Raw genomic sequence first — 15,806 nt, forward strand, 5'->3', positions numbered from 1 at the left:
TGTTTGAAAGAAATTTGATTATGTATAGGAGGAACTAGATAAACAGATGGCTAGCTAGAGAGCTTTTCACAGTTAAATTTCGAAATTTAACATGGATAAGTTTGACACCTTCTCAAACATTTTTGATGAGGTCATTTCATCTCCTCTAGCAATGCAGTATTGTTGCACATAATCAATTTAACTTATGTTTAAGAAACATTAACTGGGCTTTTCTAGTAATATATTTGGCTGAAAACTGTACTGATTGATCTATCCACTTGGACACACACACACACACACACACACACACGTTTGTGCTGTATTTACACAATGGTAAGCAAGTATTACAAAAAAGGAAACCAACAGCTGCAAGGCATCATGACGTAAGTGTCTTAACATAAAAATAACATTCTTCTGATGAAATGTTTCATTCGGACTACCTGAAGGGGGCCGTCATTTGCAAACAACCATGTTGGCAGACTAACCGGATTGTATATCTGGATTGTATATCTATGGTGGAGCAGTGCCCATGTGGAGAATGGATATTACTATGCAGGGGGCATGGGGACATTCACGTTAACCCCAAAGTAAGGGCGTCCTGGTCTTAGGCACTTGCGGAAAAAAAAAGTCTCCCATTGCCATTATGGAGGAGAAGTCGAAATCTTCCCAGAAATATTGTTAATCCAGGTACTTAAATATTCTTACTCACTTGAGTCCCTTCCCATATTCCCATTGTTTTTGAGAACAAGGATCATGGGGGGACAAACAGGAAGAAATAAGAAAGAAGGAAGGAACAAAGGCAGGAACAAGGTATGCAGATTTGAGGCCAAAGAACACATTGAGTGGATTGAGTATATTCAGTGTTTGTGGAAAGTCTTTGTCTCATAAAGATAGAGTCTGCTTTTCTTTTGAAAGGAAGTTTGTGGATTATGATTTTTGCCTATGTCCAAACCTGATTGCACTTCTCTCTGAATTGCTTTGAAAGGTATGAGTAGGGTGCCTGGGTGGCTCAGTTGTTAAGCAACTGCCTTCTGCTCAGGTAATGATCCCAGGGTCCTGAGATCAAGCCCCACATCTGGCTCCCTGCTCAGCAGGAAGTCTGCTTCTCCCTCTCCCACCCCCCTTGCTTGTGCTCCCTCTCTCACTGTGTCTCTTTCTGTCAAAGAAATAAATAAACTCTTTAAAAAAACAAAAATAAAAATAAGAGGTATGAGTAGGTGTAGTAGAAATAGCAGACCCTCTGTCGAATAACTCTGTAATCCTTGGCAATTTTCTTGATCCTACTTAGCTTCAGGAGGACTATGGATCCAGTAATCATACCTATCCTGACTGCCTCAGGGTATTAATCAAATGGTCTATGGGGAAGTGTTTTGTAAACATTAAAATGTTATGTGAATTTAATGTTAACACTTTCTTATGCTTCTCTGACTGTTCCATTAAACCAGTTCAGTCACCTTTAATTATCATTATTGGTTTGTGTTTTGTTTATTTTTCTATCACAACATTCAGACACTGGCAGATTTCATGGCTTCCGCCATGCTGGAGTCTCATGGGAGCTGAGATGGACACTTGATATTCCCACTGCTTCAGTGCCTATATCCCCATTCCCTCTCCCTTCTCCTGAATATCCCTAACTGCCCTGCTTATGGAGGGTTTGCTCTCTTTCTGCTACCTTGAACTGAATGAATTTGTCTCTAGTCTGTTACCAAGTGGTCGCTATAGTGTGATTTGCTGAACTAACTGGATAGAAAAATGGCCGTCGATTTGGCTCCAAGTCAATTCTTACTGGGATGTCCCACTGCATTTCTATCCTTCACAACAGTCTTCTATAATAAGGCTTTCAAATGTGTGGAGCACACTTTTCAGTTTAGTGACATTTGTTAAATTAATGATTATATCATCTTTCTTCCTTCCTTCTAGATCATTAATATAAAAGCTTTGTGAATCCAGATCTATCATTGATCTTGGTGTGGCATTCGTTTCTTCCTCCCTATGGCTGGAGACATCAATGCTATTATTATTTCTGTTGTTTATGGTCCATCAGGCAGTTTTCAATTCGTTGACAGTGTTCATCTCAAAGCCAATTTGAATTAATTTTTTATGAAAGATTTATGGAGACAATGTATGTCAGAGATCTAAATTTATTACACACCTTGCCTTCCCTTACCCACTAATTTAGTTATTTTTATCAAGAAAGAAAATCAGGTTTGTCTAAATTATTTTTTCTTTTTAAACCTCAGCTTTTTGTTGCTCCTTGTTTTAATGTTCTGTAACTATTTGAAGAGAATTTCTACCTAAAATTTCTATTATTTTATTAGAATTAGAATTAAATCAATTCCTTGTGGATTAAGAAATACATTTAAAGAAACAGAGTGGTAACATACTATACTTATAGAGATAGATGGTTTTTATAGACTTAGGGTAGAAAGGCTTTCCTAGGCAAGGCAAAAACCCAAGGACTCACACAGGAAAAAGTTGACACATTTAACTACACATGAAAATTTAAATTCCTGTTCTATAAGGAAAGAGACCATAAACAAAGTTAAAAGACAAATGGCAGACTAGGAAGTGAAAATAAACACATCCAATATACAAAGAGTTTCTACCAAACAGCAAGAAGCTACCTAATAAAATAAATAGGAAGATAATTTAATCTGGCAATTAGAAGAAATATGAATGTCCAAAGCATGATATAAATAATGTTCAGGACCATTAATAAAAAGAAAATACAAATTAAAACAATTTTTTAAATAGGCCAAAATTATTTTAAAAATTAATAATATGCAGAGTTGTGAAGCAAAACAGTTGTAGTCAAAATAGGTATAATCTTTTGGGGAAGGTGATTTGGAGTCTGACACAGAAATAATGGACTAAACACTATACATATATGTATAAAGATTTTCTGAAAGGGCAGAAAATATGAAACAATCTAAATGTTCTTCAGTAAGCAAATAATTACATAAATAATAATGCCTCCATTCTATAAAATGGTATGCAGATATACAAAGTAAATGAACTGACCTGGAAAGACATTCCTGATCCATAATTAAGTTCAAAAAGAAAGATGTAGAATATAATATGGGTATTTTTGGAATCACAAAGGGTATGTGGGTAGATACATGCAAGAAAAAAATCTGTAAGAAGTTTACTGATAGTTACTGATAGTTAACCCCAGTTCCCCAGCTGAAGGGTAGGGGAAACTTGAACTGGAGAGCCAAGGGTGGTTTCCTATGAGTTATTTTAATTACCTGGATAAAATTATGCAAGTAGATATTTGCATAATTTCTAATAGCAATTATATATTTGTTATTGATGAAGTCCCAGAACCTAAGTCAGGTTCGGTGGGGTGAGGAGGTTCGGAGCTGACAACTAAAGAAAGAATTCTTAAGACGTCGTTGGTGCAAAAGGTGATTTATTAGAGCACGGGGACAGGGCCCGTGGGCAGGCAGAGATGCGGCTGCCCCGGGTTGTTAGGAGTGGTTGGTTATATACACAGGAGTTGGGTAGGTGAGGACAAAGGGGTGTTCAGAAGGGCTATTGGGGCAAAGAATACTATCAGGATATTGAAGGCTTAGTTGCTATCAAGTAAAGACAATTGGAAGTCTGGTGGAATGTTACATTCCTGCTATCAAGCATCCTTGTTAATGAGATTTAGGTTTAGAAGAAATTTAACTTTATTTACTTTTCCTTCTACTTCCACCTCCTTCGGTTTTTATAGAGGGGAGGGTGACATTAGGCTTGAGGAACTGAGTTCTGTGTCTTTGGAAATTGGGCTATTGATAAGGTAACTTCTTTGTTGTAATCTCAAGGACATTTGAAAACCAAGGGAGACTCCTGTCTTGCAGGATTGCGATCTCAGCAAGTTAACTATTTATCATTTTATGGCAGTCAGGGGTGCCTGAGGAATGCTACACCTATGGAGGGGAGCGGATGAAGGGGGGGGGTGCAAGGCGCCAGCTCTTGCTTTGTCCTCAGCCAGCCTCCTGCTCCCTCATCATTATTATGTGAATAGCTTTTCTTAACAATTAAAAAATCTTAAGAACAAATGATTCAATAAAGTGCTAATACTTTCTCTAGGTTCTTTGCATCATTATTTATTCTCTTTTCCTTTTAAAAGTATTAACAGTAGTTTTCCTAATTTTGACCACTTGCTCTCCATATTTTTGTCCTTCAAATTTCATTACCTGAAACCATTTTCTCTCATGTCATTTGGATCAAAAATGCATTTTTAAAATAATAATGACATTTATGAACAATATATATTCTCACTTCCCCAAAGTTGCCGACCCTTCTTCCCCAGCAACTAAATTTTTTTTTTTAAGATTTTATGTATTTATTTGACAGACAGAGATCACAGGTAGGTAGAGAGGCAGGCAGAGAGAGAGAGAGAAAGGGAAGCAGGCTCCGTGCTGAGCAGAGAGCCCAATGCGGGATCCCCAGTCCCAAGACCCTGGGATCATGACCTGAGCCAAAGGCAGAGGCTTTAACCCACTGAGCCACCCAGGTGCCCCAGCAACTAAATATTTGAGAAAAAACAACCACCACCACCACCACCACCACCAAGACATGAAAAAATACATACTGCAACTTCAGCGACTTTATTGTATTTCAGTAAAGAATAAGGCAGTTTTATTTTTTAAATTGAGCCATTTTATGATTTTAGCATAATCACAGAACTGGTTTTTAAATACCAGAAGAAATACAGATTTTCCTGAAACAAGAATTGTGACTTTCAGCTCTAAGTGATTCTGGGGTAGGACTTTACCCCTTTGGCGGCCTCTTTCCGTGCATGTGCATGTGTATTATCATTTGCCCATGCTGTCTACTGGTTCGAGAGTGAAAGAACAATGGCTCTTGCCTTTGAGGTACTCAAATTCCCCCTCTCATCTTTCAGGGAGTGCTATTTTCCAGTTCCACTCTGATGTCTGATTGTCAGCTTTATGTCTCAGAAAGTATTCCTCGCAATTCAAGTACAGTAAAGTATCTAGCTCCTGCTAGCCTCTGTATACTATATAACTTTTATAGTCATTATAAAAAATAATTTATTGAAAAAACTTAAACCTTATCCAACTCAGGTGACTTTTGATTTAAATGTCTGTGAGCCTGGCTATGGTAATCAGGTTTTTTTTTTTTCCTCCTGAATTAAGTTTGTGTTTATATCACAAAGTTAGAAGGTACGAAAATAAAGACATCTCAAAGATAACTAGTTAGAAGAAATGGAGCGTCCACAATCCCCATTTTACCATTACTTGCTTTGCAATCACATTTAATACAAGGCCAGGAGAAACTTCCTTTTCTTTGTGTCGTATTTTTTCTCTTCTATATATTTTTACTTTATTTGAGCTGCTGCATAGTAAAGTCTAAAATACAGCGAGCCTCACTCCCTGTGACTGTTTATTGGAAATATTTTGTTAGATGAAATGATGAGGAGCCATGCGAGCCATTAACAGTAATATTAGACATTCAGAATAATAATTAATTATGAAAAGATTTTTAGGAGGTTATTTAAAGGCAATGGTATGGGCAACAAATCTCTATGAATGCTTAACTGCTTACCCTCTAAAGACATAAACTCTCCATATATTGTGATCTGAATTTGAAGGTGCTGTGCTGACAGCAGTATTTCCTACGCATACAGATAGAGCTGACAAGATCAGTGTGTCCTCTGCACCCCTTACACACTCTGGCTAGGGATTGTGTCCATTGCTTCTAATGTGTGTTTCACTACCTGTGGGTTGCTGTGTTACTTAGTCTTTAAACATTAAAATGAAATCACTCCTTACTCAAATGCAAATGCAAATAGCACCAAGCTATTTTTATATTTGCCAACTGAGCTCTTCTGACTCGGACTGTGGTCAAAGCAATTAAGTCATCTTTCATCTGTGGTAGTTTGATGTGCCAAGACCCAGAAATATCATTTGTGTTGATCATGCTACCATTTAAAAGAAAGCAATTTGCATACTACTTAAGGTCAGAGCGCCTCTTCACTGTGTGTGTGTGTGTGTGTTTGGTACTCTCAAAGTCCTTATATTTTCTAGTTACCCATTCTGTTGTTACAGCCCTTTTTTTTCTTTTCTTCTTCTTTTTTAATGCATTGGCCTATTTGTTAATTTTAAAAAGATATTATGATTCAGAAAGAGCATGTCAAAAACAATCTCAGGCTATAGTTATGGGAGTATATAATGAATACAGGCATCTTTGGTAGAATCTGATGCTGGGTAAGGTATGAAGACATAATTATTATCTACAGAAGCTTTAAAATCAGTCTCTGGTCTACTTCCAATTGCACTGAAGGATAACGAAAGACAAGAGAACAGAACTTTTAGGAGAGATGGAGACCTGAAACCTGCAAACTTACTTCCTAGAATCTTAAACAAATGTTCAGAAAAAAACGAGCTGCTCACATGAAAAGCAGCTTCAGAAGAGGAAATCTATCAGAGAGGCTTAGGGATGACAATATATCCAAGAAAGCATTGATTCTCAGTGAATGTAACTCATAATAGAAGTGAGAGTTTTGAACCATGGGTTGGTTCCAGAGGTAAGAGAAAAAGCTAAGAGCTTCAGCAAGAATTTCTTCAGCCGGGTGCCCCTGTTGTTAAACGTCTGTCTTTGGCTCCTGTCATGATCCCAGAATCCTGGGATGGAGCCCCATATTGGGCTGCCTGCTCAGTGGGAAGACTGCTTCCCCCCTCTCCCACTCCTCCTGCTTGTGTTCCCTCTCTCTCTCTCTGTCAAATAAATAAATACAATCTTAAAAAAAAAAATTTCTTCAGCCTAGTTTTGAAGAGTAACAGTTCTGCAGGGAGAAACTATGCTTCAAAGCTCATTAGCAGGATAAAATGTGATCTTCATCTTGAGAAAGGTACGTAGCTAGTTTTTAAAACCCACCTGAAGGAGCAGAATCACAAAAGCTCCTGCCTCTACAAAGCATGTCAGAGTAATTTTGTAACCCAAATTAAGGTAAGTGGTGACAAAACCTATTTAAACATTCCAGCAATGCATCTATCTGTATCACCCTGATTCAGTTCGAGCAGTACTGAACTGGAATTCAACTGGAAACAGCCATCATGTTCAGAGCTTTCTCTAAATCCTGATTCTGAGGGTTCTGCTCTTGAAAATAGACATCTAGGCACACTCGGGTGACTCAGTCGTTTAAGTGTCTGCCTTCTGCTCAGGTTATGATCCCGGGGTCCTGGGATCATCGGGCTCCTTGATCATCAGGGAGCCTGCTTCTCCCTCTGCCTGTGCTCTTGCTCTCACTGTCTGTGACAAATAAAGAAAATCTTAAAAAAAAAAAAAAAGGAAAGGAAAGGAAAATAGACATCTGATTAATATTATATTTGTTAATGTAGTTGTATTTTAATAATAACCACAAAAATTCCAAATGAGACATGTGCTAACTGTCTGGAAACTCCAGATGCCCTAGAGGAGAGGTTTGGTGGATTCAGATGAAGCTGTTTTAGGTCAATGCTACCCTAGATGGTGCCACTGCCACCTAGTGGCATGAATTTAGAGACACGGTATATGTAGTACAAAGAGTATCTTGTTAGGTAATTGGGTATAATTTCAGGAGCTGCAACCATTATACTAGATACCATAAAAAGAAATTTTCTATTAGTGATTGAAAATATCAAATTGTAGCTTTTCCTTTACCTCAAGGAAAGACACCTCCGCCCATCACAGTCTCCCTGTCTTAAGTCTGTATACACTCCATTGTCCTTATATTGCATATACATAGTTTACTTTGGGAAGGAGATAGAAAATAATCACAGCCTGTAAGGCTTGTGAATTTATTTGGAGGTTACAAAGGCACTTATTGCAAAATGGGCCATTAGACAGACAAACAGATACTTCTTAAAATCTCATTTTATAATATAAAAATGGATTTTATGGATTTTTACATTTGCTCAAGTGCCTAACATAATTTCAACACTTCACATCCTAGTAATTATTTAAGGTTTTTAAGAGTGGCTGGTGAATGCCTTCATATATCTTAGCTTTCTCTCTTTCACTGATTCTTATCTTTATTTGTTTTTAACACATCTGTAAAGACGTATTTGATTTTTTGTATTCATCATATTCAGGCTTCATCTTATTTTTATTGTGATTTTACTTTAATTTGTGACCGTGAATAATTGCACACTTTATCTTACATCTTAAAGAAGAAAAAATACTTGCAGCTATATTCTACAGCTTTCCCATACAGGAATGAAGATTGCTACATTACTCGCTCCTTCACTTTCCACAGCCCTGGCTAAGGCTAAAATAAGTCAGGAACAGCCATCTTCAGAAACACATTCAAACATGATGGTCACAAGGAAAAAAAGAAAACAAGGTGCATGGTTGCCACAGTAAACATTTTCTTGACTTTCTATTATGAGCATTAGGAAGTCCTGGGACATGGTGTTTTCTTGTTAATTGATTTGTATAACCATTAACAAGTCTTTCCCCTTGACCCTCAGTTTCTTAATCTGTATAATGAGTATAGTGTTTTCCTATATGGCAGGTATCGGGGGAAGATTGGGTGGGCTTCAGATTTCTTCATAGCAATACTCACTGCCCAAAAACAATGAAGTAAAAGAAAGCTAATTCCAGGGCAAGCATGATCCAAGAATGGCACGTGCATCAAAGCTGTCCATTAAGTCTGAAGGCAAAGAGCTAGTTACTACTGCCTGACAGGAATAAACTCAACATTGCTGAGTCTATCCGGGAAACACCAGTGATACAGACATTCAGCCAACCATGCAGTTAATTAAAACAAAGAACTCAGAAATTCGGAGGACTTGGTAAAAGGAATGGAGTATACATTTTATTCCAATTAAAACTAAGACAAAACACCTATGGGGATCACTAGAATTGGGACAGAAAGTAAAGCCTGATAGCCCAAAGACAATATTTGATCAACAAAAAATGAAATGAAAGATGGGAAAAAGGGTTAGTATGGCAATTTCTTCATCTTCCAACATCAGTCAATACTATTTGAAAAAGAAATATGGTTTTAAAATAGCCATAATAATTCCAACCACTCAATTTTTTTCTGTGACTTTGATAAATTTTAGTGGTAAGAATTAAAGTTGGAATGTTTTACATTTCCCTTCCGTGTAAATAAAGCTGAATAATTTTGGAATATGTAGAAAACAATCCCTATTTTGTAGCCATTTATGTATCTGTCTATTTATTTGTTATCATTATTTATTTATATGGAGATGTCCAGGCATATGCTTGCTTATGTTTAATAAGAACAAGTTTAAGCGGGCGCCTGGGTGGCTCAGTGGGTTAAAGCCTCTGCCTTCGGCTCAGGTCATGATCCCAGGACCCTGGGATCGAGTCCCGCATCGGGCTCTCTGCTCAGCAGGGAGCCTGCTTCCTCCTCCCTCTCTCTCTCTCTCTCTCTCTCTCTCTCTCTCTCTGCCTACTTGTGATCTCTGTCTGTCAAATAAATAAAAACTAAAAAAAAAAAAAAAAAGTTTAAGCTAGTTGGATTTAAAGTCATTATTTCTTTGTTTTTTGGCTTGAATCTCATTTAAAAAATACATCGTTTAGAAGAGTAGGTTTTAAAAAACAGAATACAATTAGTTTTAATAAAATAGAATAAAATAAATTCTTTTAAAAGACTTATTTATTTGACAGAGAGAGACAGTGAGAGAGGAAACATAAGCAGGGGGAGTGGGAGAGGGAGAAGCAGGCTTCCTGCTCCTATTAGTTTGTGGGGTTTGATCCAAGGATCCTGGGATCATGACCCGAGTCAAAGGCAGATGCTTAACATCAGATACTTAATGACTGAGCCACTCAGGTGCCCCAAGAATAAAATAGTTTTAACTTAAGCTCCTTGTATTACCTTTTCCTATGATTTTTGTTTTGGGGCTTTGTTGGTCATAGACATGGAACAAAACACTTAAATGTTCTGTTAATTTGGGTGACTGAAATAACTGGTACTATTTGACATGCTGAGCGAGTAACACAAAGATAGTATTCAAATTAAATATTATACCAGATGTACCCACGCTCCATACGAGTAGTTTGCAAATGTTGCTTATTGTGCATTATGCATATCATGATTTCCTTTGATACCTAAAACTGTGAACTTTTGTTAGAATATGCATTATTTTGCTTCTAAACTCTTAACTCTATGTTGTTAAAATTGTATATGTTAAAATGTGGTCTGTAAAAGAAAGGTTCATTGAGCTTCTCAAACGGAGTCAGGAAAAGGGTTAAAATCAACTTAAGCAAAAGTTATTATTTGTGATGTGAACATAGAAATGTATTTTAAAATTCAATATAAGTTTTGAGAAAAACAATGCATTTGGGAAATATTGGGTAGTGATTAATTGACAATATGATGTTTAAACTTTTTGAGTGCACCCACTTAAAAATATCAGGGTGTGGCACAGAGCAGGAATGTGCTATCCTTGGCTACTGACAATGACATGGTTTCTACCATTATCGGCATGTGTAAATCACTCAAATAACCCTTGCAATTATGTATGCTGTTTTAGGCAATCTGAACCATCAATTGCTTTTCCATCTTGGCTATTTCTTGATTATGTTATTCTAAGTTTTCCTTTAAAATTATGTTTTTTCTTTCATTTGTCTTCCTTTATAATATTTTCATCTCATGCTGCTGGGAATATTGAAATAACCATAAGGAAATTAAATAGTACTACAATCACTGTTGGACACCTTCAATATACTTAAACGTTGTGCAATGCTGAAGTGATACAAGGGTTAAAAAAAAAAAGACATAGACCTTGTTCTCGGGAAGTTGACAATATAGGAGGTCAGATGTGGAAATAATATACTGATTTTGGTTTATTTGTCACCGAGGTGAATATTCCCTCTTTCCCCAAAGCAATAACAGTTTTTGAGTATAATGAGAAGATGAGTTTTTAAGTCACACAGACGTGAGCTTGAACTCTAGCTCTGTTACTTAGTAACTGTGAATTGAACTCCCATTTACTCAAGTTAAAATAAAAAAAGGAAACGATACTGCATGCAGTTATGATGTGGAATAAATGAGAAAATATTTATAAAACCAGCCCATTCTGTGGGCTGTGCTCCCTTGATAATAATTACTTTTCTTCTTTATCACTTAACTCACATTGCAAGACAACTCTCGACTGTATTCCCGATATCTGTGAGGAAGCAATCTTTTCCTTCTATGTTTTGTTTCACTGTATTTCACACCTGCATCCCTATATGTGACTTCTCTCTCTATCTCTATATCCTTGCCATTTTCCACTTTACTTGTTTTTTTATGTTTTCATTCTTATTTGATTGTACATTGTCTTGACATTATTCTCGTTTTTGAATTTTCTTTTGTTATTGATCAAAACATTATTGCCCGTATCTCTCAATTCTTTGGAATCCCCGTAGCGAGAGCAGGCAGGACTTCCTCTAACGGAGTCCAAACTAGTTCTCCTCATCCCAAGACAGACCAGTAAGTCTCGAGACAAGATGTTGGGGTAAGGAAAGTGACTTTATTCAGAAAGCCATCAAACCGAGATGATGTGAGACCATTGTCCTAAAGAACCATCTCCATCCAACCTGAAATTTGTGCTTGTATGTTAGGAGAAGGGGAAAACCTGAAGAGGTTGGACAGGAGGCGACTGGCGTCGTCGCCATTCATGTGCCGGCAAGGATCAGGGGAAGGTTGTGATATTTTTCTGTCCTTGGTCTATTGATCTTTGCCTACTGGATTCCCGGAATGATGCTCCTATAAATCTTAGACATGGAAAATGTTATTCCTGTATGTACTTCCTTATCTCCTCCGTGATACATGGTTTTTAGATAGGGGCAGTTGGCATCAATGTTAACATGCTTCTGTGCAGAATTAAGCAGAAGTTTCTAAGCTATACGTCACAGTGGCAAGGGAAATTGAAACAAAATGGAGTCAGGTATTCTAAATTTCTCCCCGTGACACTCCCCCAATATGCAGCAGCACCTGTTCCTGCCTCTTGCTCTTGGAAAAAGAGGCACATTTCCTGCCAAGTAGGGCACATCCCTCCACATGGACGTGGTACCTCAGTCTTCCGTGTCTCACTTGCATGTCTTCCCTCTGTGCTGCAGCATTGTTAATAGCATCCACCAGTCACTCCAATCCTAAAACAGAACAAAACAAAGGAAGGCTGTCCTCATCCCTACAGCTCCCTCAAGCTACCTTCCTCTGCCTTTCTTTCCCTCGAATCCCAAGTTTCTTGAAGAAACACTTTAATTTCTTTTCTCTACTTCAGTTCCACTTCTGTCCTCAATCCACTATGGTCTGACTTAACCGACCAACACTCTGTAAAAATCGTTTTCACTAAAGACATTTTTCACATGGGTTCCTGAAACCCAATTCCCTTTAAACACGTTTTTTTCTTATCTTAGTTGACCTCTGTACTGTACTTGAGAGTGGACCACGCCCAGCTCTTCATTCCAGCCATACTGACCAACTTGCTGTGTTCTTACTTCTCTCCATGGGATAGGTGTTATTCCAACCCGGGTTTTTCTTTTCATCCATGCCCTTTCACTCCATTCTTTATCTAGACTGTGATAACAGTTTATTCTAATAAATAGGTCTTTAATGTTGGACATAAAAATATATTACTAACAGTGGTCATCTATGGTAACAGACAACTGTAAAATATCAGTAGCTTAGCAAACAACTTTATTTCAGGTCCATTCTTGGTCCAAGGTGGACATTCTTAGTTGGGAAACTCTCTTGCCATTGTTTTTCTTTAAGTGGGGATTCTGGGATTCTAGCTTCTTCCATTTTCTTGAAGCTACTTTCTTTCTTTTTTTTTTTTAGATTTTATTTATTTATTTGACAGAGAGAAATCACAAGTAGGCAGAGAGGCAGGCAGAGAGAGAGAGAGAGAGGAGAAGCAGGCTCCCTGCTGAGCAGAGAGCCCGATGCGGGACTCGATCCCAGGATCCTGAGATCATGACCTGAGCCGAAGGCAGTGGCTTAACCACTGAGCCACCCAGGTGCCCTTGAAGCTACTTTCTTAAACATGTAGGCCCCAAGGGTGCTATGGGTAGGGAAACGAGTATGGCAAGAACACTACTACGAATTATCTGTACCAGTGTGGAAATGACACACACCATTGCTGTTCATGCTGCATCAGCTGGACAAGCTGCATGGCCTTCTTTAGACACAAGGCAGCCCAGAGGTAATGCAACCTATGGAAGAGGGGCGTGGATCCTTACGGTTAGCCAACGACAATTTATTACATTTTTCAACTTTTATATTACTTCGGCAATTCTCAGTAATGATTACATTTACTCTCCCAAAGGGTAATTAAGTGCTCTTTTGTGTCTCACCAATGATCGCCATTAACATTCACTGTTATTTGAGATGCTGATGCATTTGATGTTATAATGAGGTCCCAGGGAATGTAGCAGATTGTCTAAGGAGAGACCTTGTCTGTATCTTCTCTCAAGTAAAACAGCTTTCTAGTGTCTCTCTGCCTCATTGATTCACCCTCTCTTTTCAAATCTCATCTGGAAACATGCCCTTCTCCCTAGACCATGCCTCTTGATTTATTTCTTCCTCTACTCTTTATTATTTAACTTTGTATAGTTTAATTAAATCAGGTTACGTTACTGAGTATGAAGATGTTATTCAAAGGAAAGCTGTTAAAATATTTAGCATTTTTATTTCACTTGATGTTTCCAAAGTGCTTTAAAATATTAATTAATAAATTGTCACAACATTCCATGGAGCTAAATTGATTATATGTTTTTGTTTGTTTGCTTGTTTGTTTTTTGCTTTTGAGAAATAGCTCATTTCAGTAAAGAGTAATATTTGGCTTCAGACATATCTATATTAAATAGCCCTCCTTGGTCTAATACCAGTGGACATTTATAATGATCAAAGTACTAGCAATGGTTTCTTGAGGTCCTACAGTGCATCAGAAGCCATGGTAAATACCTTATGCAGGTTAAATCTTCAAATTTTTACATGATGCCAGGGCATCTGGGTGGCTCAGTGGGTTAAGCCTCTGCCTTCAGCTCAGGTCATGATCTCAGGGTCCTGGGATAGAGTTCTGCACGGGCTCTCTGCTCAGCAGGGAGCCTGCTCCCACCATCCCCCGCCTGCCTCTCTGCCTACTTGTGATCTCTGTCTATCAAATAAGTAAATAAATAAAATCTTAAATTTTTTTTCACATGATTTCAATTAGGTACTTGAGGTATTATGCCTGAGATCACCCACCTTGCAACCTGAGTTGTTCCATTCACATTGTTCAAAGCTGATCATGTCGTACAGCAGTAGTTGAGTACCTTGCAATTCATTCTTGGCCTGTGACATCAGTGTATTTTATATATCTCTTCATTACTTACCCAAAACTTCCTTACCAGGGTCTTTTGTGGAAAAGACTTCTGTGTTGATAGGTTTCTCTGTGGCATAGGACAACTTCAGTAGAATTTAATCCAGACTGCATTTTCTAGTCCCAAGAATAATTAGGGTTTAAAACTTGGCAAACTAGGCATCTAGGTTGTCTAATGGGCAGCTTCAAACTAGATCATAATGTGTTCGCTTTGGGTCTCTTAGGGACATTTGAGTAAGAAATCTCTAACTAGTGAAATCAAACCCATGCAAATTTTTGAAGGTCATTTTGATGCTACCTTTTTGCCTATTCTTTTCTGTGCCCTTTGCTCCTGATGGTGAGCCCAACCCATTTAGAGAGTCACTTTTCTGAATGTGTTCACTGATACTTGTCCTATTGGACTAGGTAGAGATGGGATTAAACAACCTCTAGCCAGTTAAGATGACTTCCAATTATACCAAGCCCTCCTGAGAACTTTGGGGGACTTGCCACACTCACAGACACATTCCAAGGGGCTCCTTCATTAAGTCTTGCCTTGGTTGGTCCCACATGATCCTACATTTTTTTTAAAGCTAACTTAACTTTAATACTTTATATAGTAGAAAGCCAACAGAAAACCCTTCTCCTATAAGGGTGACTAAGGGATTATATAATTAGTATAAATATGAAGACTGGAACAAATAAACAAACTTTCCTAAAACTAAGTAAATGAATGAATGAATGAATGAATGAATGAAATGAAAAGAGACCACATGGTATATAGTAAGTGTAACATATAGTAATATAACATTATTGGTAGCAAATACAGTAATATATATAGTACAGTAATATCAATAAAATGTAATGTACAGTAATATCAATAAAATGAATGGCTTATCTCAATTACTAAAAAAGGAAATTCTCTTACCAAGCAACAAAGCTAACCCAACTAACCCAACTCTATGCCATACCTATAATACACGATCAAAATAAACTAAATCAAAAGGTTAAAATTTTAAAAATGTGAGAAGATATGAGATAAAAGTAAATAAAAATAAGGCAGGGATCACAATTTTGACTTCAGAAAAAGTAGAATTCTGGCCAAAAAATATCAACCAAGTTAATGAAGTACACTTTAATGAAAGTGAAGTCTGCAATTAACAACAAATAGCATAATAGCAGCATCTATAAATCAGATGTTGCAGGAGATGAAAGGAAAAATAAAGACAGACTAATAATAGGAGACATTAATATGTGTTACAGAACAGACAAAACAAGCAGACAAAACATCAGTAAATATATAGAAAATGGAAAGAAAAATTAATAAATAACCTGATAGGTACATAATGTTTTCCTCAGAATTAAAGACTATCACTTTTCCAGTGCACATGAATCATTTATAAAAAATTCACCAGTCTAGAAAACAAAGAAAACCTCAATAAATTCCCCAATTTAAAACTCTTTATTAAGCAATATTGGGTCAAATGGAAAATTAAAATAAAGTTTCAAAATTTCTAGAAAATAATGACCAAGAACACA

The sequence above is a fragment of the Mustela putorius genome, unplaced genomic scaffold (assembly GCF_011764305.1).
Source record: "Mustela putorius furo isolate JIRA1106 unplaced genomic scaffold, ASM1176430v1.1 tig00000151_pilon_pilon_pilon, whole genome shotgun sequence".
Taxonomy (NCBI): Eukaryota; Metazoa; Chordata; class Mammalia; order Carnivora; family Mustelidae; genus Mustela; species Mustela putorius.